This window comes from Polypterus senegalus, chromosome 6 (genome assembly GCF_016835505.1).
Source record: "Polypterus senegalus isolate Bchr_013 chromosome 6, ASM1683550v1, whole genome shotgun sequence".
In the NCBI taxonomy this organism is placed as follows: Eukaryota; Metazoa; Chordata; class Cladistia; order Polypteriformes; family Polypteridae; genus Polypterus; species Polypterus senegalus.
In genome coordinates, this window is record NC_053159.1 from 2975643 (window position 1) to 3002916 (window position 27274).

General features: G+C 40.7%; 1 protein-coding gene across 1 annotated transcript in view; it reads right to left on the reverse strand.

Moving 5' to 3' along the window:
* Positions 1 to 10234, reverse strand: part of gli2a (GLI family zinc finger 2a) — a 240026-nt gene extending 229792 nt beyond the window's left edge. The window contains exon 1 of the mRNA XM_039755278.1: positions 9674 to 10234. The gene's annotated coding sequence lies outside the window, so the exon portion shown is untranslated. The remainder of the gene's footprint in view (positions 1 to 9673) is intronic.
* Positions 10235 to 27274: the final 17040 nt, after the last annotated feature.

Here is a 27274-nt window from a genome sequence, read left to right on the forward strand (position 1 = left end):
CCTGCACCTACTAGCCATCTTAGCACTTTTTGTGATGTGGCTTTTAAATCCATCAGATGCTTGACACAACCTTGATATTTTTTTTTCACCACTTTGTGTTTGTATCTTACATCCCATAATGTGAAGTTCTCCGCCAGAGTTCCTTCATTTTCTGTGGGGCGGGAAACCATAGGTGCCATACTGGCATTGCTGGGTGTAACACAGGGCATCAGCCCTGGATGGGGTGCCAGTTCATCCATCACAAGGTAGTTTGGACTTGATGGCTGTCATCTAACGAAGTTAATGTGTTCAGATGAGACGGGCCTGCCATCAGAGATGTGTGGCCTAAATGTGAGCAGCGCTCTTTCCAAAACAGGGCCAGGAAATAAGTGATCAGTGCATTCAGCCAAGCTTTTGTAGATCAAAGTTAATGCAGAGAAAAGTTTGATATAAATAACGCAAGCGGGTAACTGTATCTGAGAAACGCCTCGCTTGTAACATTACAGAGGGGTCCACATACTGTATACAGATGGCATTAAACACAAAGCCTTTTTAGTGAGCATCATCAAAATCCAGCAGTATGGACTGAATTAGTGAAGTGAGGGGGGGATTTACACACAGACATGTTGAGCAGCACAGGCTTTGTGTCGCTTTTAACTAAGACTTTAATGGAAGAAGCAGTGAGAGCATGTGCCGAAAAACAAAGCAAAAAAAAAAAAAAATGAAATATAGAAGTATATACAGTGTCTGGGGAATGTGTGGAGATAAGTGGGCACAAATCCCGACCTGGCTGGCGTCTGAGCGCAGTGTGCAGGTCCTCCATACCTGCCATCAGTGTTGTTGTCTCAGTTACCTGGAGTTGTGCTTTAAACTCCAATGACTGTATAACTGGTGTCAGTGGATTAGATGGATGTGAAAGGCACTATATAATACGCAAAGACAGATGTGAAAGGCACTATATAATACACAAAGACAGATGTGAAAGGCATAATATAATGAGTAGAATTTCCATGGATATTCTAATGTACAAATATAGAATTAGAGAGTACACTTTAAATGACCTAGGAGAAAAATAATATGCAAGTGGGCATGGATGTGTGTGTTTGTCTTTATATATACTGTGCAGGGCTGTTTCAGTGTGCATCTGCGAACGTAACAAAAGTTCAAAATTCTTTCCATGCTAATAAAAAGAAAGACTGCAATGTTTTGGCTGTATAGCCCTGTTCAGGTGTGCCATTGTCAGACTGTTGTATCTTTTATCTTTTACTGTGTGTTTTCTTCTCTTTTTTTTCAAAAAACAAACTACATATAGCAATGGGTGGCACATCACCTCTACTTAATATGGTGAAGGGCTCAGAATGCCCACCTGGGCAGCACATCCTTGCTGTTCACTACTCAGAAGTGTCCTCTTGAACCAAAACACAGGACACTCTGCTCACCAAGAAATAGCTTTGATTGGCTGACTGAAAGCCCCGCCTCTCACAAGACCAATCTAAGCCTGAGCAGGAGAGCGAGAGCTCAGCCTCAGGACCCTGGAGGACGGCGGAGTGGACTCTCCAAGATGATTCTCCAATGGAGGGGCATTATGACCTGGAAAAGCCAGTGATGCTCTAGTTACGCACAGAAGGTACGCACAGAAGAACACTCACCACAACAAATCATCGCGGCGAGTGTTATCAAAACGAGTCAAGCAGGGTGGTGAGTAGAAAGAAATTCCAAAGTCCCCTGTAGCCTGGTCTGCCATTTTATTTGTTATCTGTATGGAGGCATTGGCAGAAACTATAAGAAGAAATAAAGAAACTAAAGCACCAGCAATCCCGGGAAAGGAACATCATATATGGACAATATAACATTTGCCAAAAATGTAACATCCATAAAGAAAACCTCAGAAACAAAAATAAACACACAAAAAAGGCAACATGTAGAATATGGGCAGCAGATAACAGCATAGGTAATATCAATGATGATTACTGGGACAGGCCCCACGAGCACATGGAGGAGATGCATGGATGGATGGATGGATTGATTGAAAGAAGGAACAGTACATTTTGGGAAAAAGAAAGAAGGTGGCAGACTGGAGAAAATTAAGTAAACGTCAAACACGTCAGAAAATAAAGCAGTGTAAGCTAAGAGGGACAAGAATTAGGAGGACAAAAAGTGACGGAAAGACAGAAAAATGAGTACAAAAAAAACGTAATCCAGTAGAGCAAGAAAACGACAACTGAAACGAAACACTGCCAGGTCTACCTGAGCATAAAAAAATCAGCAGGATGCAAATGAAACACAACAGAAATGTCCAACCATTCTTCCTGTTTTGTCTTCACTAGGGTTAGGTTAGAGTTGGGTTACATACTAATATATATATGTGTGTATGTGTGTGTATATATATATATATAGAGAGAGAAAGAGAGTATATATATATATAGAGAGAGAGAGAAAGAGAGTATATATATATATATATATATATACTGTATAGATATATATATATATATATATATATATACAATATATATATATATATATATATATATATATATATACACTCTCTCCCTCACTCTCTTTCTCTCTTTCTATATATACAGTATATATATATACAGTATATATATATATATATATATAGTGGTGGGCTGGTGCCTTGCCAGGGGTTTGTTTCCTGCCTTGCTCCCTGTGTTGGCTGGGATATAAAATCCAACGTCTCTTTGTCTGTCTGCTTTTCACAAGAGAACTACTTAACGGATTTAGATGGTTTTTTTTTTCTATAATTTGCTTGAACATTCCGGTTCATTTTGCGACTTCTCTTATTGCACTTTGTATCGTAGTTCGCTTGCAGGAGCAATTTATTTGTGCGAAATCCGAGAGAGAGGTTGTGGGCCGAGGGGAGGGGAAGGCAGGACCTCAGGAGTAGGGAGCCAGGCCGGGTCCTCCTCACTCACTCGCCAGTCTCCGTTTGAGTCGCTGTACCTCTCGCCATGTGTTGGAGCGCACCTCGCCTCTGCTTAGCTAGTGATCTCTGTTTGTTCAGCAGACCTTATCATCTAGAGATTGTTACGGAGTAACGTTTTGATGTTTTGAGAGAGAGATCAGAGCCGTGTGTGTTTTAGAGGGTAGCTGTTCATTGGCTGAGATATCATGGCCACGTGCTCTTCTCCCCTGGTTTGCTTTCCCGTCAGAACTGAATGCCACCAGATACACATTGGAGGGTACCTACCCTCCACTTGGCCAGAGATACCTTGCCAACTTTTTACATTTTTGGCAAAGAGATCACAGCTACATTCTCACCCCTCATAGCAAAACCAAAAGTGTTGCATTTCAAGAGGCCCTTGGATACAAAAGCTATCAATATAAATTCTTCTCAATACAAATGATTACATTTTATTTTATATTTTATTGATTTTTAAAGTTTGTTGTGTTTCACTACTACGTGGGCGGAGCTGCGGGGGAAAGCTAGCATATATACTATATATATATATATATATATGAGTGTTTATATATATATATATATATATATATAATAGATAGATAGATAGATACAGATATACAGGTATATATAAAGACAGATAGATATAGATATGAATAAAAATAGATATAGATATAGATAGGTATATATATATAACCAGAGAGAGAGAGAGAGAGCCACAGTAACTTATATATTTTATATTTGTATTGATATTTGGCCCACCTGTATGGTGTGTACAGCTCTGTATGTCTGCTGCTGCACATTCATAAATTGCAGCTCTAACCATTGTATCTTCCTTGCTGCTTTCATAATAAAATGTTACATAAGGGCTGAATGCCTAATGTTGGCATCTTTTAGAAATCGGATCAAGAAAAGCCATCCACTGCATAGCGAAGAGGACAGAGAGAAAACGTGCCGGCCACACTTGTATTAAATGACCCCCAGCATCACAGCAGTCAAAAGTGAACGACCGGCCAAGCTGACCCTCAGGTAACTGTAGGCAAAGCCCCTCAATAGTCTGAAGGAAATTCAAATTTAGCTTTGTCACCAACAGGGATAGACTCCAGCCTCCGCACAGCCCTGCTCTGGAGAAGCGAGTTTGGAAACTGAATCCTCAAGAGGTGAGTAGATGTTCTTCTTCTTCTTCTTCTTCTTTTAAAGAATACCATCTACAGTATCAGATGGGGAAAAGCAGCCAGATTGACCCTCTGGACTCCCTGAGTTCAGAGTCCTCCCTGACTTTTCCGGGTGGGTTTCCGTCCAATAGGGAGGGGGAACTTTCAGCACATGCAGACCAGTCACTTAACACATGGTGGTGGGGGGGAGGGGGTTCAAGTCAAACACAAGGGGTCACAGAAATTCACCTTCGCCTCCCCCCAAACCCAAAGGGTCTGTCATACTTTAGATATACAGATAGAAGTCTACTTGTCCCCAGGGTGAAATTTTTGCTTTTTAAGGAAGTTCTTTAAATAAATACATACATAAATAGGTAGAAACAGAAAGAGAAATGGTAAGAAACTTTCATTGCTCGGTTTCCATCTTTCCATCAGTTACATGCACACCACGTCCTATATAATTCAATCCATGGCTGTCTTCTCTGCGTTAGTCAGCCTAACCAGAAACAATCTGAGTTATAGAAGGGAATATCACAGGGAGAACACAAGTCATCAGATGAGTACAACAAATGAGGCCGACCCTGTCTGCTCCGGTGGCTCATGGGCTGCCCTACAAAAAGTGCAGGGATGGCTCCTCAACTTGACCTTCCTCAGTACGTCCCAAACCCACCATCATTCCAAATCACTGCCTTCTCCCCCTCGTGCTTAGTCAGAGTTTCACTGACGTTAGAGATTTTAGGAATGCAACGTCTGAAAGCAACGATCCACCAAGCTGGGTCCAGGTGCAGTGTTTTTGCTAGGCACCCCTGCCTAGTTTTGACTTAACTTATTCTGCTAAATTTATTGCTTTTGTGATCATATGTGTGATGAGAGGTGTGATACAACAGTCACTGAAAACAGGCTGATTAGGATCAAGAGCCCTTCACCATTACGGACGCTGTGGGAGTTATGATGGGCCTGATTTACAGACCCTGAGGTGAGCTTATCGATGGTGCCACCCTGCTGGGCTCCTCACTTGCACCCATTGTGGCCGGAATGGGCCCCGAATTACAGCAAGCAGGTCCACAAATGGAGGGATCAATGGAACGGTTAACAGCACCTGTAGAATTCGTTATTATGTGTAGCAGTCCACAACTGTCACAGTTGTCTATCTGTCCATCTTTAACATCAACCTGTCTCTTTATATTAGATAGATAGTGAAAGGCACTATATAATAGATAGATAGATAGATAGATAGATAGATAGATAGATAGATAGATAGATAGATAGATAGATAGATAGGAAAGGCACTATATAATAGATAGATAGATAGATAGATAGATAGATAGATAGATAGATAGATAGATAGATAGATAGATAGATAGATAGGCACCATATTCCAGTTAGATAGACAGATGTAAAATACACTATATCATATATAGGTAGATATCCATTTATATCTATTATATAGTGCCTTTCACATCTATCTATCTATCTATCTATTCAAACACAGAAGAGCCCAATAAAATAAAAGAAATGAATTTCAGAGTGAGGGTCCTGTGACCCTCCAGCACCCAGGAGCTCACTGCCCTGTAGACGAGGGGGGCGTTTGCCTTCGTTTGGCACACCTGGCACTGCTTTGGACCACAGGGCTGCACTTCTTCCCTCTTTCTGGCTGCTTTTGTGGCTTGATTGCTGAGGTAAACTATAAAGACAAGCTGTTATTGTAGGGCCTTTTTCAACCCAAAATAACTGTGTGGTCACACTGAGGATGGTTGGTTGTGGGGGGGTGGATGTCTTTCATTGACAGTCAATGTCAAACAGCTTAACTGGAACTAAGACTGGATCCCATAAGGTAAAAACTTTTCGAGCGCCTCAGTGGGGAGGTTTATTCTGTTTTAATATTCACTTCCCAAAAGAAGCCCAAGAACAAGCAGGCTTCATGGCAGCTCTGCACTTTCTGTCACTTTGTCTCACTCTCTCTCTGTCTCTCTCTCACACACACACACACACCGTCTCTCCCTAAGGTCCCTTTTCCTACTTTTGGTTCATTAAATTTTCCACAGATTTCCAGAGAAGAAAACCCAATCAATAAACCCTGACAAAAAAAGGAACGTGTGAAAAATGTCAGAGAAAGAAGGGCAGGAAGATGAAAGTGAGATCCCGGTCATGGATTCCAGCCTGATGACCAGAGCTTTGGGCTGCTGAATAATTTGAATAGGCCATCATTTCTTTACATCTTTTCAGCCTCTTCTGCCTGACTGCTGGAACTCTTCATCCAGCACAATAGTAAATGCACTAAAACTTTTTTTTCTTATGCTAATGTCTCAGATCAGGCACTTGCATAAAAAAACACTTCCCACTAACTCATTTTCTCAGCACTCACTTCAGCCATATAACTTAACAGCCACATTACTGACGGAAGGAAGGAAAGAAAGAAAGAAAGAAAGAAAGAAAGAAAAAATAGAAAACGAAAGAAAGAAAGAAAAAATAGAAAACGAAAGAAAGAAAACGAAACAGCACACTCAAACAACCACTTTCCTACATGTGACTACCAATTCCATAATTCCCTGTGATTTAGAGAGCTTTTGAATGCTTGCCCTATGGATACCGTGTTTAAGAGTTCTTGGGTTTGCATCTGTCATTCCGTCTCTTTATTATATGGCGCCTTTCCTGTGTATCTGTTATACAGTACCCCATCTATCTAGCTATTTATTTATCTCAAAGTACATTTCATACCACTCTATCTATCATATAGTGTCTTTCATCTATCAACCAATCATATAGTGTGATTCGTGTGTATTTATCTGTCTTTCTGTATTATGTTTTGCATTCTTAAATGTGTGTATTATTTATAGAATTTTGGTATACAGCTAGTATTGTCTGCATCACCTTTTCTATCTGTATTTTATATTATTTAGCTTCTTTCAATCCACAATTTCTGTAGTGTCCTTTGTCTTTTATCATATTGCCTTTATGTATCTATCTGCACTTACAGCTTGATTATCTCTTTATTTATAATACAGTTCCTTTACTATTTATCTTTCTATTAGATAAGACACTGTCTCTCTATCTTATAGTGACTTTCCATCCATCTATCTATACATATTATGTAGTGCCTTTCATATATTTATATATATTATATAGTGCCTTTCATATTTACCTATCTAACATATTGCATTTCATACCTATTGATCTACTATGTAGTGCCATTCATATCTATTTATCACACATATCTATTTATTTCTATATTATCTTATTGCTTTTCCATTCATAATTTATAGATTCTTAAGTATATAACTGGTATTGTGTGCATCACCTCTTCTGTTTGTATTTCATAAAGTTTTTGTATTATATTTTGCTTCTTTATTATCCACCATGCAGTGCAGTCACTTGTCTGTTACTATATTGTGTTTATATTTTATATCTGTGGAACACAGTGGCTTTAATATCTATCTGCTTTATATAGTGCCTTTCACAATATTGTTTGTCTATCTGTATGTTTTATATAGTACCTTTCACATCTATTTGCATTATATAGTGCCTTTCATTTCTATCTGTCTAGTTTTATATAATGCCCTTCATATAACTTTCTTCTAAGAACCTTTTGTAATTCTCTGTGCAATATAATAACTTTTCTACTTATCTGTCTTGCACGTTTTTATATTTGTCTTTTCAAATGCCTTTTACATCAGTGTTTTATTTCTCTCTCTCTCTTTCTTTCTTGTCAAATCTTATGTTGTCTATGTATGGTAAATTATTTCGCTGCTTAACTTTTTTCAAAATAGACATTGAAATGTATGGTATTGTACTATTTCGCTATAGGCGTAATTATCTATCTATCTATCTATCTATCTATTATATAGTGCCTTTCTATCTATCTATCTATCTATCTTAATCACCAAAGAAGTAAATGCGTAACGATTTTTTACAGACTAGAAATTTTTAGAAAATAATAATAGTAATAATCTCACGTCATCTAATTTTAAAATAATAATAATAATAATAATAATAATAATAATAACTGAGACACAACGATGCTGAACATAACAACTGAGTTCAAGAGGGACTGATGGTCGGACGGACTGATACTGACTGCCCGTTCCCCGCCGTTAATTCCGTTTCGGTCACTCCGCGTCCTTTTCGGTCCTTCAGGCGCGACTGCTCATCGTCATCGGTGTCACCAGTTTTCCTTTGCTTAGCCCTCCGTATCTGACGGCTTTTCCACTCTTCGACATCGACTCGGACTCGAGCCTCGGAAGGAGCGCCTTTTGGCTACCCGGCCTGCCTTGTCTGCCTGCCCCGTTGAGTGTTTGTGTATTCTTCACTTGTAAATTCAAACCCCAATTATCGCCGCTTGTAAAGCGCACTAACTTTTCAGCAATTAGCACATTAACTGGCTGACCTCGGAGATTTGGTCGACAGCTTATGCCGGATTCTAAGTTTGCCAGGCAGATACACAAAGTTTACTTTTATCCGTTCTCCCTAAAGGGGTCCCGATAATCTACGGATATCAATTACCAAGCCCGTTGTTAAGAGAGATTTGAATTCCGTTATCAGCGAAATACCAAGAGACGTTCAGTTTGAAAAGGCTGGTTAACTCAACTCCAAAGAAAGGAAAGGCAAAGCGCCGCGGGGCGAGCGAACGGGCGAGGGAGCGTGAATGAAGAAGTTGTTGTTGAGGTGACGGAAGCACAGCGCGCCTCACAGACGCTTTTTTCGCGTGTTTTTTGTTTTTTTTATTACTTTTTATTCTTATTTATTTACAGTTTACATTTTGCTCCATCGCCAGTCAGATTGACTTCGAAAGGCATAGCGTCACTGCCACTCTGCTCCAAATATAAGAAACGAAGCCGAATTCAAATAAACGTTTGAGACCTCACGATGCTAACCCATTTGCACACAGTTCCAAAATTCAGGCAAATAATTAAAATAAATCAATCCACAAATCTGTTCGCGGTGGTTAATAAATTGTTAGTGAAAATGAGGTGACGTCTAATTGACATCCTGGTACAAAACACAAACTTTTTTAAACGCGGAGCGCGGTGCTTGCATCGCATTCACAAAAGTGTGCAAATCACTGAATGGGGCAAAAAAAGCTGGAAATGGCGCACTCCGGTTATTAGCTTAATATAGGATCTTTCTTTCTTTCTTTCTTTCTTTCTTTCTTTCTTTCTTTCTTTCTTAGTAAGTTATGTTTTAATTCAGTCCACTCTTTTATAAGTGGACAGTCAACTTATTTTTTTTTCTTGTACCAGTGCCTTTCGGATCAGGTTGCCAGACTAAATTTTTGACATTCCTGTGCTTTAAAAAGTTGAAAGGGCACATTTAAACGTGTAAAATCAATCCCGTCCTATCCGTACACATGCAGGCAGCTGTGCTGTGCAGAGGACATGATGAAAATGTTACATTCTGGATGGCAGGAAGGCTTTATAAGGTGATGCATAACTGCAAAATTACAGAAACACGTGAACAAAGAAATATGAGGAAAAAAGGCAGAAAAGTGAAAACAAAACTTCACGAAAGTAGAGAAGCGAGACATCACCGAGCGGAGTGGCGATAATGCAGCACCGATGGGGACCCCGCGTTGCAACGATTGAGACCATCTCGGTCTGTACTCGGACAGAAACAAACATAACTTTACCTGCTTCAAAGAACAGCGTGGGACTCTGCTCCAGAAAAGTCAGCGCCTGATGAAAACGGGAAGATTTGCGTATTCGGATCCAAAAGGGAATCACAGCCTTCTTAAAAGAAACAAAAAAAAAGCAAGAAAAGACTTTGATGGCCTGCAAGTCAGATTTGTAACTTCATGTCCCGTTTGATGCGTTCAGAAGATCCAGTATTAAAACATATTCAAAAGAAAGAAGAAAAAAAAAACAAAAAAACAAGAGGAACTCGGATCAAAGGAAAACTAGCGGGCTTATCGTCGATGTAATCGTCTTCGTCTCGAGGAATTGCACTCGTGAACTTTCATCGGCCGTTGAGTTTCCCCGGTCCATCATTGCCCATTTCGGAAAGTTTTCCAGGCTTTTTGCAAGTCTTCAGAGGGGGCGCAGGCAACGAAGAAAGGCTTTAAACTTGTGTGTGTGTGTGAGTGTGAGTGTGGGGGGCTGAGGCTAAGATTTCCAAGTACAGAAATCGACAGCCTGATCTGTTTTCAATCTGATCCCCCTTCTCTCTCTCCGTCCCTCTCTCTCTCTCTCTCTCTCTCTTACTTCTTCTCTGCGCTTCCCTGGTGAGTTCAACCATTTGCTGCACCAGATGGGCTGGGCTTGTCGAAATCCAGCAGCGAAACCGAGGAGGAGGAAGGGGTGGTGGTGGAGGGAAGAGGAGCGAGGGGGGTGGGGTGGATTTGGACAGAGGGGGTCCGCCTAAACTTTACTTTATCGCCTTTTCACACCGCGGCGTCCGGGCTGGACATCCACGAGATCCTCTCACTTAAAACCCTGGGGGCGAAACGTGCGCCGCGGTGAAGGAGGGCTGCGCTTTCGGCAACGTGCGGCGAAGGAGGGCGTCCGGTTTTCTCTTTTGTCTTTCTTTAAATGTGTGAGCTTCGGAAGGTAACCGATTAGCGATGTGAAGTGCCCTGTAGGTTTAGTATGTCTCCTGGAAGGTTGGGATATCGCAGAAACGCGCCATCAACTCTTTTAGAGAGCTTTTCATATCCACGGGTCTCTCGATTTATCCATTGCATTGTGCCTTTCCTTGCAATTGCAAAGCGCATTCCCTGTCTATCTGATACATCGCACCTTCTATCTATCTATCTATCTATCTATCTATCTATCTATCTATCTATCTATCTATCTATCTATCTATCTATCTATCTATCTATGTGCCTTTCTTGTCTCTTTCATCCATTTGTATGTCATTCTCACTTTTACATGATGGCTTTTCTATGTATCAGACAGATACAATTGCTATTTATGCACAGTATCTATCCGTCAGTCTACTAAATAACGCCTTTTCTATCTACTATATAGTGCTTTCCCCACAGCACATTTTATCTACCAATCTATTAAATTGTGCCCTTTTATATGAACTTTTATATTGTGCCTGTCTTGTTTATCGATTATATAGCAGATTTTGTTTGTCTATTACACGGTGCCTTGCCTATGATACAGTGTGCTTCCTGTCTATTTATTATATAGCACCATTCATCCATCCAACTATCTATTACATGGTTAGCTTGTCCAGCCATCTACTATATAGTGCCATTCCTGTGTATCTATTATATAGCACCTTTATCTATCTATCTATCTATCTATTATATGGTGCCCTTGCCATCTATTTTATAGTGTCTTTCCTGTCTGTCTATTATATAGCACCATTCTTCCATCTATGATTGTATCTGTCTATTACGTGGTGCCTTTCATCCTGTCCAGTGCCTTTCCTGTCGATCATATACTTCGTTCTAACTACCTCAATTAATCAATCAATCAGTTTTATTGTCATATATACAGAGTGCAGTGGCCAAGTGTAATGAAATTCTTATTTGAGTGCTACTTCGCAAAGCACAACCATCGACTAACAATTAATGGTACAATTAACAGTGCAGTGGTGCAACAATACAGAAAATGAAACACGACACAGCACAAAAATAATGTGCCATAACCAAAAACTGCTGTACAGCCATAGGTAATGAAGATGAGGTAGAAGAGGGCAGAAGAATAAAGTGGCGAGTGTTAAATGAGGAATTAGGCGATAAGGTGACAGTTCTGATGTTCAATGATAATAATAATAATAATAATAATAATAATAATAATAATAATAATAGAGCGCTTTACCTGTCAATCAATTGCATAGTGCCTTTTCTATTATATAGTGCCTTCCCTGTCTGTATCTCACCTTTTATCTCTCTGACTTGTCTGTTACAGGGTGCTTTTTCTGTCCATTACTGATCAATGCCTTTCCTTTTATGGCACATTCTGTCTCTCTGTCTGTGTCCCTCTGTCTACACTGAGCCACTTCTTCTGATCTTCTGTGTGACATTTGCTTACGAGGAGACAGCTGGGTATTTCAAAGTTCTTCCACGAAGCGAGTCCCTCACTATGTGACACACTCACTCCTTCACAAACCTGCAGCAGAGGACTGCGTGTTCCTAAATTCTTTTCGGCTCCGATCTTCCCAAGCTGACACATTTCACACGCGGTCGCTCGCGTCGACTTTGGGTGTCATGCGAGCGGTGGACGGCGTGAGGAGCTCCAGCTTTTTGCGCTTCTGCACCACCGAATGACTTTTTTCTTCTTTCGTAAGCGCTTAATTTACTTCACTTATGGACCTTCATTCTTCACGGTTTGAGGCGGGTTTTATTATTTACAAAAGTCAACTCAAAATTCCCGGCGTCGGAGTCTGAGAGCAGAAACGCAAGAACCACGAAAAGGAGCGAATCGCCAATACCTTCGGTCCGGGGCATATTTATGCTTGTACTTTGATTTAGTAAATTTATATACAGTAGTTAAATGAAAGATATAAAAGCTAGATCACTTAGCGTTACTTTATTACAGTTCATTTCATTGAAAGGTTTCATTTAGAAGCCCAGTTGTATTTCTGTCGTGTTAGTGTCGTTCTGTGCACTTAAAACCTTCTCTTTGATAGACGACTGACCGCGTGCGCGACTCTCTGCGCTCATGACGCGCATTTTACAAAAAGAGAAACCGAAAAAAACAAATTAAAAAATAATAAAAACAACAAAAAACACGAATCACCCTGAATGTGTGCGTATTACGAACGACAGAGATAAAGCGCGACGCGTTTTTAACTAATGCACACTAACGCTTTTCTTTCTTTCATATGCTGTTTGCTATCATTTGCCTGAGCAAAATTATTGAGTCGCTGGAAAATTATATTAAGTTTTTGAAATATACAGAAATGTGCCGTCTGCAATATGAATGAGATAACTACATATAGTTGATATTACGGTTTTATAATATATAGAAAACTTAGATGGAAAAGAACGGTGTCTTAAAATAGACAAATAGATGTGAAAGGCACTATATGATAAATAGACAGGTAGGAAAGACATTATAAGATACAGATAGATGTGAATGCCACAATAAAAATAAATATGCCGAACAATATATATGCTATATATAAAGCTTATTCATAAATGTACAAATCCGTGTATGCTATTCATTGATATAAAAGCAAATATAATGAAAAATAAATATCTGTGTTGATAGATAGTGCACATATGAATGGCGCAATAAAAAATAAAGGCACTTTATCCATCCATCCATTTTCCAACCCGCTGAATCCGAACACAGAGCCATGGGGGTCTTATGAGCCATAGGAATGACACCAAAAATTAACTGACTGTTAAATATGCAGAACATTTTAAAAGTTATATACTGTAGAGATCGTACTCAGGGATGGGTGGATTTAAAAATCTATTGCCATCATTGATACATTTAAAATGACAGATTTGGTAGTCACTGTACGTATGAATGGTCCAATAGAGAGATAAAGGCGCTATATAACAGAGAAGTATGAATGCCATTCGAAAACCTAACTGATAAATATGCCAGGCACTAAATAAATTATAATGTAAATCACCATAGGTGGATATTAAAAACAATGAGTTATTGATAGATTTAAAAGTCAATGACAAGTAGGTTGGTACGCTCTTAAACATTTACTGGCTCTTTAATGGCGCCTTACTGGGCTCTATGGTTCCTCGTTGAAGTTTTGCTTGTCAAAGAAGCATTTCATTCTGGGAAAGGGATCTTTGCATGTGAAACTGTTTTTTTGTGGACGAATATTTGAACAGAACAGGAATATTTAATGTCTAGTAGGCCATCTGTATAACGGAGCATGAAACTCTGGACGTAGCCTGTGTGGCTGTGAGGTGCACGAAGCCTTCAAAATGACAATCCCATTGGCATTTCACAGATCTGTTGTCCTCTATTTATGGGGCTTACAGGTCTAAATAAATGAAAGTTCGTTCTGGATCCTTCATGAATGTTCGTTTGTGAAATGTTTATCAGTGGCATCGCCCTGAAGAAGCCGTTTGGCACCTTCATTTTAAGGCGTGTACGTTGATCGGTAAAGGCACTATATGGCATCGAGGAATATGAACGGTCCTCTATAAATAAATGGATAAATATGCAGAGCACTAAACTCAGTTAAATGGATTTAAACATCAATGTATGTCACTGAAAGTCGTACAAGGCATTATGTGTTAATGGCGAATAGCCAGGCATGTTGGTCGATGCCCCTCACATGAAGGGCGCTATATAAGAATGGAGAGAATACGCAGTTCGATGAAAGGCGCTATATGACACGTGGAATATCGGACATTTCAGTGACAGACACGTCGCCACTTTTCAATGAGCAGACCTGCTTTTTACTTAAACTACTAAGTTTGGCTCTCATTGTTTGAATTTGGCTTTCTTTTAGTCGGCCATCAGTAAACAACCTTCTGTCGCTGTCGGGACCCCTCCAGTCGCGCCCAACTCTGCACAAGTTCACTATATGCTGCTCGTATTTTCAAAAACAATTTTCTTAATTATGGTATATTTCTGTTTCCAGTCAGGGATGCGCTCCACGAATTAAGATGCATTTTAAGAGAAGATTTTGGGAAGACTTTATTACGCATTTCTATACCCGAGTAAACAATAACGGCTAAGCGACTCCTTATCTGTTTGTCTGTTTATTTTAATTTCTCGTTTTATTTTCATCCTTTTGCCTCGAGCTCTGCCGCTTTGACCCCTTTGACATTTGCATTTCCCACCACGATGACTGGCCGTGTAGAAGTCTGGTAAAACAGCTCACGTTTCTTAAGTTTACTAAAATGGTGTCGCATTCGAGTCCAAATCGGCAAAGATGCGGAGGGCGTTTGTTAAGATCAGCACGCGTCGTTAACAACCATCGCATTTGCTGAACTTGTCAGCTTCGTTAAACTCGATAGCCAGTTTGGATTTCAAGCACTCGTCTGTTAATTTGGTAAGAAACTTCAAATAGTATAACTTATACATTGAAATTAATAGTAACATCACGATGACAGAACAGAACGCGTACAGTGTCCTATGGAGATGAACGGATTCACTGAGGATAAAACCCGCAGACTGTTAAAGAAACAACGGGAGAACAGCCTCAGCATTAGCGTAGAAAACGAGAGCAGCCGAGGATAGAAGTGAAAAGAGAAGAGGACAGCGCCGCTCAGCGGCGGGTCGGAAGTCGAATGCCAGTCCCCGTGAGAGTAAAGCAGCCGCGGATGAGCGCTCTTTCAAACGCATCGTGCAAGTGCGAAAATAAATTAACAAATCTGTCGATTTTATCTTTTTGTCAAGTTATGTACTTCATCCATTCTTTTATTTTCCAAACCCGCTCTTCCTAAGCAGGGTTGCGGGGAATCTGCATGGGGCCCAACCAGTAGGCAGCAGGCGCAGAAATCTTCATTTTTTTCCCAGAAGCTTCACAAAGCGCTAAGATTTTATGATCCTGATTGTGTCGTTCCTTCCGCGGAGAATGCAAAATAACCCGCGTTAAGTTAGTTATTATAGTGTTAAAGTAACCAAAGTGTAGAATGGAAACCTTTTTACAGTTAAAGAAAAATAACGTAGGAAGTAGGAAGAATATTAACAATACTATACTATACTATACAAATATATATATATATATATATATATATAATTTATACTATATACCGACACTAATTCACAACACAACTCAGGGCAGTCGCGGACGGCGTGCCAGTCCATCGCAGGGGCCACATGGGCACACCATCGAGTCACCAATTAACTTAACCTGCTTGACATTAAGTATGTAGGGCGAAACCCTGACAGCCACGAGGTGAACGTGCAAGTTACACACAGGCAGTGACTCGCTTCCCGGGGCGTGGGGTGTCATTCTACGTATTGACTCGACGGTGTTTCCTCCGAGTGCTCCGGTCTCCTCCCACGGTCCAAAGACATGCAGGTTTGGTGAATTGGTGACACTAAACTGGCCCTAATGTCTGTCTGGTGTGCATTTGTCATGTCCAGGGTTTGTTTCTGCCATGCGCCCTATGCTTGGTGGGATTGGCTCCAGCACCCACGTGACCCTTAAGTGGTTTAGTAAATGACATGACTTTAATCAGACTTTTTAAAAACACATTTTGTCAAAGTACATAAATGAAATGCGCATAGAACGTCGTGAATTATTTAATATCAATAATGATGTGATGGAGTGGCGCCCTGTCCTTGCGCCCGATGCTTGCTCAGATGACTCCAACTTCAACGCCACCCTGCTCAGGATAAGCGGTGCGATGGATGAATGGACAGATCATAATTAAGTTGAATGTATATTAAATGATAAATAACAAATAATTGTAAACTTCTTTATACTTTTTTTGACGGAATCCATATTAAGTGTATGTTTTTCTTTTGATTCAATTCTCCTTATAGTGAAATGATACGCTGTCACTGAGCCTGAGTAAAAGTCTCGCTGGCAGAGAGGGTCACCCAGTGGCGCCTTTTCATCTTAGTAAATGGCTGGATGATATAATCAGACGAATTATCTACACGCAACTAACCGTGTCTTGTTTCTGATTTCTTCTTCTTCTTCTTCTTCTTCCGTAATCGGGCACTCAATCTATTTATACGAGTTGGGTCCGGACTGCGGCTTAATCCTGCCATCTAGTGGTGACCGAAAGAACTCCTCTCAGACACGCGTTTCATTGTGCGACTTTTGCTGATCCTCATTTTTACTTTCTCGTATACGAAGTATGGTTGAAAGTATTGCAATCGTCCAAATATTCGATTCATCAAAATCTCGACATTTTAGACCGCCCTGGAAGTCTGTGTGTCTGTCTGTCTGTCTGTCTGTGTGTAAACACGATAACTTGAGTTTGCTTTCACTTGGGTCAACGAACACAAATATGAGGTACAAAACGTAGATTTCGATCAACTTTTGGGCTAGTTCTGCTAACCGGAAGTGGTACTTTACCTTTTATTCATTTATTCAAGTTTACTTTTAAAATAACTGTTCTACAGTACTGTATATATAATTGATTTAATTTGATTTGTTGTTGATGGCTATTTAATGTACGTTATATAAAAATATAATCCTTGTCTTGCGGTTTACACCTGAAACATCCATCCCCATATCTGAGTATACGAGAAAGTCGAGGGGAGAGCACGCACGATTCTTATGTCTGATTCAGAAGGTTCAGAAGACTCTTTCATTTTTTTCAGATTTTGATATTTTGCAGCCTTTTGCTAAAAATATTTCATTTCATTTTCCTTCATCAATTAGCACTCATTACCCCAGAATGACAAAGCAACAATAGAATTTTAGGAATTTTTGCAAATGTATTAGTAAATAGAAAAACGAAACTATCGCATTGACACAAGCATTCAGATTCTTTACTCAGTACTGTGCTGAAGCCCCTTTGGCAGAGTAGTAGTAGTAGCAGTTGGGTGGCAGGGTGGCGCAGTGGGTAGCGCTGCTGCCTTGCAGTTAGGAGACCCGTCTGGATTTGCTTCCCGTGTCCTCCCTATGTGGACTTTGCTTGTTCTCCCCGTGTCTGCGTGGGTTTCCTCCCACAGTCCAAAGACATGCAGGTGAGGTGCATTGGCGATCCTAAATTGGCCTTGGTGTGTGTGTGTGTGTGTGTGTGCCCTGCCTGGGGTTTGTTTCCTGCCTTGCGCCCTGTGTTGGCTGGGATTGGCTCCAGCAGACCCCGTGACCCTGTTGTTAGGATATAGTGGGTTGGTTAATGGATGTAATAGTAGTTGTAGTAGTTTTTTTGGATTTGATGTGCCAAATCTCACACACACACACACACAGATGTGTGGACTTTCCTTGTTCTCTTCAGATCCTCTCAAGCTCTGCCAGGCTGGATGGAGTTCTACAATGGACAGTTGTTTTCTGGTCTCTCCAGAGATGCTCGATTGGGTTCAAGTCCAGGCTGTGACTGGGCCACTCAATGACATCCCCAGAGTTGTCCCTAAGCCACTCCGGTGTTGTCTTTGGCCCACTCTGAGGTGGTGCCATGTGCTCTGAGCAGGTATCCATTCGTGATGTCTCTGGGCTTTGCTCCATTCAGCTTTCCCTCAGCCCTGACTTATCCCCCAGTCCCAGATGCTGTCACCTGTAGAAGGTGTTGTACTGGTATAGAGCAGTGCCTGCTTTCCTCAAGATATTAGATGAACGTTATGGGGACATTCAGAAATATGAGGCTCATCTTGGTTTTCTCAGACCAGAGAATAGGGTTTCTCACAGTCTGTGAGTCATTCAGGTCCAAGCAGGCTTTTTATGTGTTGTGTCACCGTTGTTCCATAAAGCCCATGTCGTGGAGTGTTGCGGTGGTTTTTCTTGAAATTTCTGCCATCTCCACACAGGTTCTCTAGAGCTCAGCCAGAGTGACCATTGAGCTCTTTGTCAGCTCTCTTGGTCGTATCGCCAGCTCTTGGACGAGTCGCTGTTGTTCCAAAGTTGTTCTGTTTAACAATTATGGAGGCCACTGTGCTCTTAGGAGCCTTCCCCAGCTCTGTACCTCAACGCAATCCTGTCTCTGAGCTCTGCAGACATTCCCTTCAACCTCCTGGCTTGGTAATATGGAACCTTCTATAGACAGGTGTGTGCCTTTTATAATCAGTTCAATCAAGTGAATTTGACCACAGGTGGACTCCAAACACGGTGCAATGATGACCAATAGGATGGGATGCACCTTAGCCAGATTCCAAATGTCGTAGTAATGGTCTATGTCAAGGTGAGATTTCAGGTTTTTAATTCTTCAATACAATTGCCAAATGTCCTAAAATCCTGCTGTAGCTTTGTCATTCTGGGACACTGAGTGTTTCTTGATCTGGGAAACAATAATTCATGTCATTTAGTTCTGGTAATGGAAATAAGGCGCTGGGTGTGTATATACTGTAGACGCACCTGATGAAGGCCATACAGGTGTAGGTTTAAACCTAAACCTCAGTTTTGTCCTGTCCTGTTTTTTTTTGCGTGAAGTGCATATAAACGGGTCCACCGCAAAGATCCGACAGGAAGCCTTTACCGAATAACCGTGCAGCGTCAGCAGCCATCAGCGGCTCGTAAAAACTAGAACGGGACAGGAGGCGGGGCGCTTTCGAAGCGCGTCCACGTGTCAAGCCAGTCAGCAGTCAACTCTCCCGCGCTCCTTCTGCGCATGACAGCCAAGGTCACTGAGTTACGGCTAAAAGGTGCCATTGGACGTGGACATGACGAATGAAAAACTCTCATTGGATTCGATGGATTTTCTGGCCAATACGCGGTTGTTTTTTTGTTGTATCGTCGTTGTTGTTGAAGTGATCACCTCGCTGCCTCACCACACGCGCCACCTCGGGTGGGCACTCATGCAGGGCACCACATGCGGAACTCGTGAAGGCAAACTTAGTTGCAATGCAGAAAAGCCATTTTTTATAAAATATTTCTCATCCAATGTTATTAATGAATGTATTCACCCCGTCCCCGTGTAATTTATGTTTTTTTTTTTTTTCTCTTTTTCTTTTTTTAATGTCGTTATAAATTTGTAAAATTTGGATCAGTTTGGTTATTTATATGGGCTTCAGGTATTAATTTATTTAGTTAGTTTATATTGTATTTTTCTCGACATTTATTTATTACTTTCTCCTTTTATTTTTCTTTATTCGCTTTTTTCATAATTAAACAGATACTTATTCATGAACCAAAATACTTTATTTATTTAGTTCTCAGCTGCAGTCAAATGTCTATCCATTATATAGTGCTTTACATATCTATCATCTATCTTAATTATATAGTAGTGCCCTTTGTACCTTTGAATCAAAATAAAGATATTCATTATAAAGCACCTGTCTTATCAGTTTGTCTATTTATTCTATCTTTCTCCAATTTATGTAGCTTTTGCTTTTATTCCTTTGTACAGTATTCCTTTTAATCATAATTAAAGAGATATTGATTCACGAACAAAAAGATTTGAATCTGTTTAGTTCTCATTTGTAGTTTATCTATTTATTATATAGTGTCTTTCACTCTGTCTATATTTGGATGATATAGTAGTACCTTTCCTATCTATTTATTCATGGGTTTTATAGTGCCTTTCACATCTTTCATTTGTCTTTACTATATAGTGCCTTTCAAATCTATATATCTGTTATATAGTGCCTTTTACATTTATCTATCTATCTATTATATAGTGACCTTCACATCTATCTATCTATCTATCTATCTGTTATATAGTGCCTTTCACATCTATCTATTTATGTGTTATATAGTGCCTTTCACATCTATAATTTGTCTTTATTATATAGTGCCTTTCATATCTATAAATTAATCAATAAACCTATTCATTATATAACATCTTATCTGTATCATCTGTTTATCCATCTGTCTAGCATAATTTTATTTATTTATATCACCTTTCTTAGTTTTAATGTTTGCTTTTATTTGGTATAAAATATATATTTTTATATCTAATAGGTCATTTGATTATGTGTTTCTTAGGTTATTTACAATATTATCATTATTATTATTGGTAATTCTTACGGCTGCCTTACTTATGAAATCGATTAGAGCAAGGCTTCCCAAAGTGGTCGATATTGACCCCCTGGGGTCGATTTGAACTTTCTAGGGGTCGATAGTTTCAATAAAAAAATTTGGGGGTCGATGACAGCAAAAATAGACCCCCTTACTACTGCTATTTGTTTGTTACTTCAAAATATCTAGGATTCCAATAGGTACCTAATTATGAAGCAAAATAATTCAAAAAAACACTTTTTTGATAAAAACACATTGCATACCAAACTTGTGAACGAAAAGGTAAAATGTGTCATTAAAAGAGTCACACGTAAGAATGCATGACAATACATGGAGCACAAACATGTCTGTGCATTGTCTTAACGAACTTATCAAATCAAGTGTGGACATGAAAAACCGTTGCATGTGACTTAGAGGGTCGATGGTTTTAAAAGTTTTTGGTAAAGGGGTCTGCGGCAAAAAAAAAGTTTGGGAATTCCAGGATTAGAGAAAGCTAAATGGAGAACAGTCGCCACCTGCTGTCCAGAAAACGAAAAGCACTTCGCCTCTCATTTATGCTGAAACACCGAACGGACGTCGAGCTGAGCTCAGTAAAACTGGGAGATTAGATGGCCGCTCCGATAAACCTCGTAGCACATAAACGCAGCGTTAATATTAAAACGAAACGTGGAATACAAAAAACTCAGCACGTCCAAGAAACGTGACGCGGGCAGACCTCGCTAATGCAATGGCGCACTTCTCCGTCAACCTGCAATACAAACGTCTTTGCGAAGCCCGCACGAGGAGGTTGAGCAGGCAGGCAGGCAGGCAGACAAGCCCCTTGGACCTGCGCTCATATTCCAGGCTGGTGTCCCCCATGCACGTCCCCTCGCGTGTCTCTCGGACTTCTTTCCTCCTCACACGTTTTTGTGTCGCCTGCCTGCTCTTCGTCCCTTCCAGGGTTTGTTCCTGTCTGACGTCTTGCTGGACTTTTATGCCCCGTTTTTAGATCAGAATTAAGTGCGCTTATTATGTAGGCGGACGGATGAACAAAGTCTTTAAAGAACTTGTGGCTGCCTGTTACAGAAGTTCTCAGTTTCTTGTGCATTTTATTAATAGTTACATCAAGTTCACAGTATTCATTAAAGCACAGAAAGTGTAACCCTTAGCCTAAAGTGGCGTCGTCGTCAAGATTTATGAAGACTCAGTACGGTGGTCTATGTTGGTGCCGTGACATAAATGAGTTTTTAACTCCATATTAATGACTTGGCAGGGCGCTGTCATGTCATTTAAATGATCTCGGTAGTAAAGTACTGGGGGAGGAATTGAGCCCTAAAGTGAGGTGGCGGTGGTGTTATCCCCGTGTCACATGTGGAGATTGTCTAAGGCAGGGGTGTCAAACTCTGGTCCTGGAGGGCCGCAGTGGCTGCTGCAGGTTTTTATTCTAACCATCTTCTTCATTAGTGACCAGTTTTTTTTTTACTGCTAATTAACTTCTTTATCTTTAGTTTTAATTGACGTGACTCAGGCCCCTTTGTTGTCTCTTTTTACTTAATTAGCAGCCAAACAATAAGGAGACACACAACAAGTCACCACACGAGCAGCTCGCCTGTGCCCATCACACGATATCTGAAAATAAAGAAAGGTGACGGTCTCGGTTAGGGTGATCTCTCAGCTCAACAGAACATTTCGACAATATCTCTGAGAAAAAATCACGAAAATGAAGCGTTTTGTAAATGTCTGCTGTGGCGGAATGAGAGCAGCAACAAGCCATGGAGTTAAATAACGAGGTTAATTAACAGCAAGAATCGGCTTCTCATTAAGGAACTGGTTGGAGTCTGAAGCCCCAATTTAGCTGGTCGTCTGTCGGCTCGTTTCACGTCTCATTTCTGTTTGGCTGCCATTTGATGAAGAAGTGAATCAATTCAGAGGCCTGAATCCTTAAGAACAGGGCCATTAAAATGAAGGGAAAAGGAGTTCATTATCAATGAAAACTGGTCACTGATTAAGAAAAGGGTTAGAATGAAAACCTGCAGCCACTGCGGCCCCCCCCAGGCCCGGAGTGTGACACCCCTGATCTAAGGAGTCTGCTGCAGTCCATGGTGTTGTAGTAAAAGAAGGAGAAACGCGTGTCCAGTGTGACCCCGAGGAGGTAACCCAAACCACAATGAGAAGAAGGGTGAAGAGCAGACGTCTACCTGTAGAGCTGCACACCTAAGCTGGCTGCAGTTTGAACATCCACAGCATTTGGACCTCGTGATGCTTCCCTTCAGTGAGTGTTTGACGGGTTTCTCCTCCAGTGCTTAAGGAGGTTAGCGAGTGAAACTAGAAACTCTGGTGTGGTTGGGCACAAAATGGACTCAAGCGCAGGGTTATGGGTTTTCAGATTTAGCTGATTTAGTCTGAAGTGGTGTCCACTGGTACTGGGAGAGCTTGTGCAGAGTGGAGGCAGACCCTCTGTGCTTTTCCCAGTTCATTCTGAGGGTCATCAGCGGTGTGCGTTCTGCTCCTACTCTCTTCACTGCTGGCATGGACTGGGTATTGGGCAAGGTCGTGGGGCATCAGTTGGTGAAGAGAGATTCACGGATTTTGACTTTGCTGATGATGCTGTGATCTTCACAGAGTCAATGGAGGCTCTGATCAGGACGCTCGAGAGACTGAGTGAGGGGTCTGAGTGTCTGGGCTTGTGAGGGTCCTGATAAAAACCAAAGATCAGGGCCTTTAATGGCCTCTTGGGCACGGCCATCAGCAGGGTGTCTGTCTGCAGAGAGAGTGTTGACCTCGTCATTGAGAGGTTTACTGACCTCAGTGGTGACATTCATGACTCTACCTATGAAGTCAGTAGACAAATTGGGGTCATGAGGTCATCACAAAGGGGTGTGTGGTGCTCCTAATATCAGTAAAAGCGCGAAGGTCCAAGTCTTCAGAGTCCTGGTGCTTCCTGTTTGCAAGACATGGCCACTATCCAGTGACCTGAGATGAAGACTGGACTCCATCATGTGTGTCTCTCCAGAAAATCCTTGGGTACCGCTGGTTTGAGTCCCGAATGAGGCACATGAGCTGCATTGTGAGTGAGCGTTGGCTACAGCACTACGGCCATGTGGCTTGATTCCCCAAGGGTGTCCCTTCACTGTTGGGGCCCCGAGTGGCTGGACCAGTCCAAGGGGACATCCACATAACACCTGGCTACGGCAGATAGAGGGTCATTTCCGGACAAACTGGGCCATCATCTAACCCGCTGGAGCCAATCCCAGCCAACACAGGGCACAAGGCAGGAACCAAACCCTTGGCAGGGTGCCAGCCCACCGCAGGGCACACACTCACACACACCAAGCACACACTAGGGACAATTTAGAATCGCCAATGCACCTAACATGCATGTCTCTGGACTGTGGGAGGAAACCCGCAGAGACACGGGGAGAACATGCAAACTCCACACAGGGAGGACCTGGGAAAGTGAACTCGGGTCCTGCTGTAGACTCTTAAAAATTAAAGTGCCAGGTTTGCTCTTCAGAGCGATGCCATAGGGCACCATTTCTGATTCCTAAAGGACAAGGGGAGGACTGACCATTAGGGCATTTGGTGCAATGCCTGGTGGGCCACTGACTCTGGTCTCATCATGGGCCGGCCGTTTCATGAAACAAATTTTATGTACTGGTTACTGTTTCACATTAAAATTAATTTTCTAAACTACTAAACCTTATCTGTCCGGTACTGTGATTTCTATAGTCTTATATAATATTATACCGTATTACGTCATCAAGTTGTTTTAGTTGTCAGTACACAACGTTGCAGTGAATAATTTGGTCCAAACTGTCTTTTGCCGATTTCTGTTTTGCCACATTTCGGTTAGCATATGCATTATTGCAATTTATTTTATCTCATATCTAGTATTTAAATTCTTTGGTACTAATAATTAGTTTAGATTATGTATTATGCATTTTATTGTTCACTGGTCGTCGACATGAGCGATAATTGGTAGTTTTCAGCTGCGATTACTAGTATGATGAAATAAAGTTATAAAGCACAGAATAGGAATTTTTCATATTAGGACGGAACATTTATAGTTTATTGTTAAGTTAATGGAGCATTTCAGTCGTGTGAGGCTTTCATTCTAACCTCGGTTATCATTTATTGCATTAAAAATGAGCAGCTTCTAGCCTACTAGGGTACTGGCACGTGGACATGACATTGACAGTTGACACGTACTCTAATAAGATAGATAGATAGATAGATAAGACACTATATAACAGACAGACAGAGATAGATAGATATGAAAGGCTCGATACAATAGATAGATAGATAGATAGATAGATAGATAGATAGATAGATAGATAAAAGGCACTATATAATAGATAGATAGATAGATGAAAGGCGTTATATAAGATAGATAGATAGATAGATAGATAGATAGATGAAAGGTACTATATAATAGACAGATAGATAGATAGATGAAAGGCACTATATAATAGATAGATAGGTAGATAGATGAAAGGCACTATATAATAGATAGATAGATAAAAGGCACTATATAATAGATAGATAGATAGATAGATAGATAGATAGATAGATAGATAGATAGATAGATAGATGAAAGGCGTTATATAAGATAGATAGATAGATAGATAGATAGATAGATAGATAGATAGATAGATAGATGAAAGATAGATAGATAGATAGATAGATATATAGATAGATAGATAGATAGATAGATAGATAAAAGGCACTATATAATAGATAGATAGATAGATAGATAGATAGATAGATAGATAGATAGATAGATAGATAGATAAAAGGCACTATATAACAGATAGATAGATAGATAGATAGATAGATAGATAGATAGATAGATAGATAGATAAAAGGCACTATATAACAGATAGATAGATAGATGAAAGGCACTATATAATAGATAGATAGATAGATAGATAGATAGATAGATAGATAGATAGATAGATAGATAGATAGATAAAGGCGATAGATAGATAGACAGATAGATAGATAGATGAAAGGCACTATATAATAGATAGATAGATAAAAGGCACTATATGATAGATAGATAGATAGATAGATAGATAGATAAAAGGCACTATATAATAGATAGATAGATAGATAGATAGATAGATAGATAGATAGATAGATAGATAGATAGATGAAAGGCGTTATATAAGATAGATAGATAGATAGATAGATAGATAGATAGATAGATAGATAGATAGATGAAAGGCACTATATAATAGATAGATAGATAGATAGATGAAAGGCACTATATAATAGATAGATACAGTCATGTCCGAAATTATCGCCACCCCTGGAGTTCTCCCAGAAAATTGTTGCAATTCCAAATGTTTTGGTATCCACGTGTTTATTTCCTTTATGTGCATTGGAACAATGCAAAAAAACAGAGAAAAAAAGCCAAACCCTGACGTCACGTCACACAGAACTCCAAACTGTGCGTAAATCGTTTTATTTCAAGCATGTGATGCTCGTTTGAACTCACCTGTGCTGGCAACACAGCAATGACGCCTGACGCCAGTTAAAATGGAGACAAGCTGACTCGACCTTTGTGTGTGTTGTGTGTCTGAGTGGGCCACACTAAGCATGGAGAACAGAAAGAAGAGCAGAGAATTGACTGAGGACTTGAGAACAAAAACTGTGGAAAAATATCACCAATCTCAAGGCTGCAAGTCCATCTCCAGAGATCTTCATGTTCCTCTGTCCACTGTGCGCAACATAATCAAGAAGTTCACGTGGCACTGTAGCTGATCTCCCTGGACGTGGACAGAAGAGAAAAACTGATAAAAGACTGCAATGAAGGAGAGTCCGACTGGTGGATAAACAGCAGCAATCAACTTCAAAACATATTCAAGCCGTTCTGCAGACTTGGGGTGCAACAGCGTCGACATCTGAACGAAATGAACTGCAATGGCAGGAGAGCCAGGAGGACCTCACTGCTGACACAGAAACAGAAAAAAGCCAGACTGGAGTTTGTCAAAATGTATTTGAGGAAGCCAAAATCCTTCTGGGCGAACGTCTTGTGGACAGATGAGACCAAGGTAGAGCTTTTTGGTAAAGTTCATCACCCTACTGTTTACAGAAAACGGAATGAGGCCTACGCAGAAAAGAACACCACAGTACCTCCAGTCAAACATGGTGGAGGTTCCAAGATGTTTTGGGGATGTTTTGCTGCCTCTGGCACTGGAGGCCTTGACTGTGTGGAAGGCATCATGAAATCTGGAGACTACCAAAAGATATTGGGGCGCAATGTCAGAAAGCTGGGTCTGCGTCAGAGGTCATGGGTGTTCCAGCAAGACGATGACCCCAAACGTACTCTAAAAGCACCCAGAAATGGTTGAAGACAAAGCGCTGGAGAGTTCTGAAGTGGCCAGCAATGAGTCCGGATCTAAATCCGATTGAACACTTATGGAGAAGGCGCCCTTCAAATCTGAGAGACCTTGAGCAGTTTTCAAATGAAGAGTGGTCGGAAATTCCAGTTGAGAGGCGTAACAAGCTTGTAGATGGTCATAGGAAGTGCTCGATTTCAGTTATTTTTTCCAAAGGGTGTGCAACCAAATGTAGAGATTCAGTTTGGATAGACTTCATATCATGGGCTCATAGCAAGTAACGAGCCGCGTACTCATCACAAATTTTAAGAAAAGTACAATGAACAACGGGCCGAGTGGGTCAACCTCGCCACCTCACTCGTTGAAGGATGCCAGGCCGGTTTGGAGACTCAGTCTGCTCCTGCAAAGGACCTGTCAACATGAAGGTTCCAGACAGAAACTTCATTTATCATTTA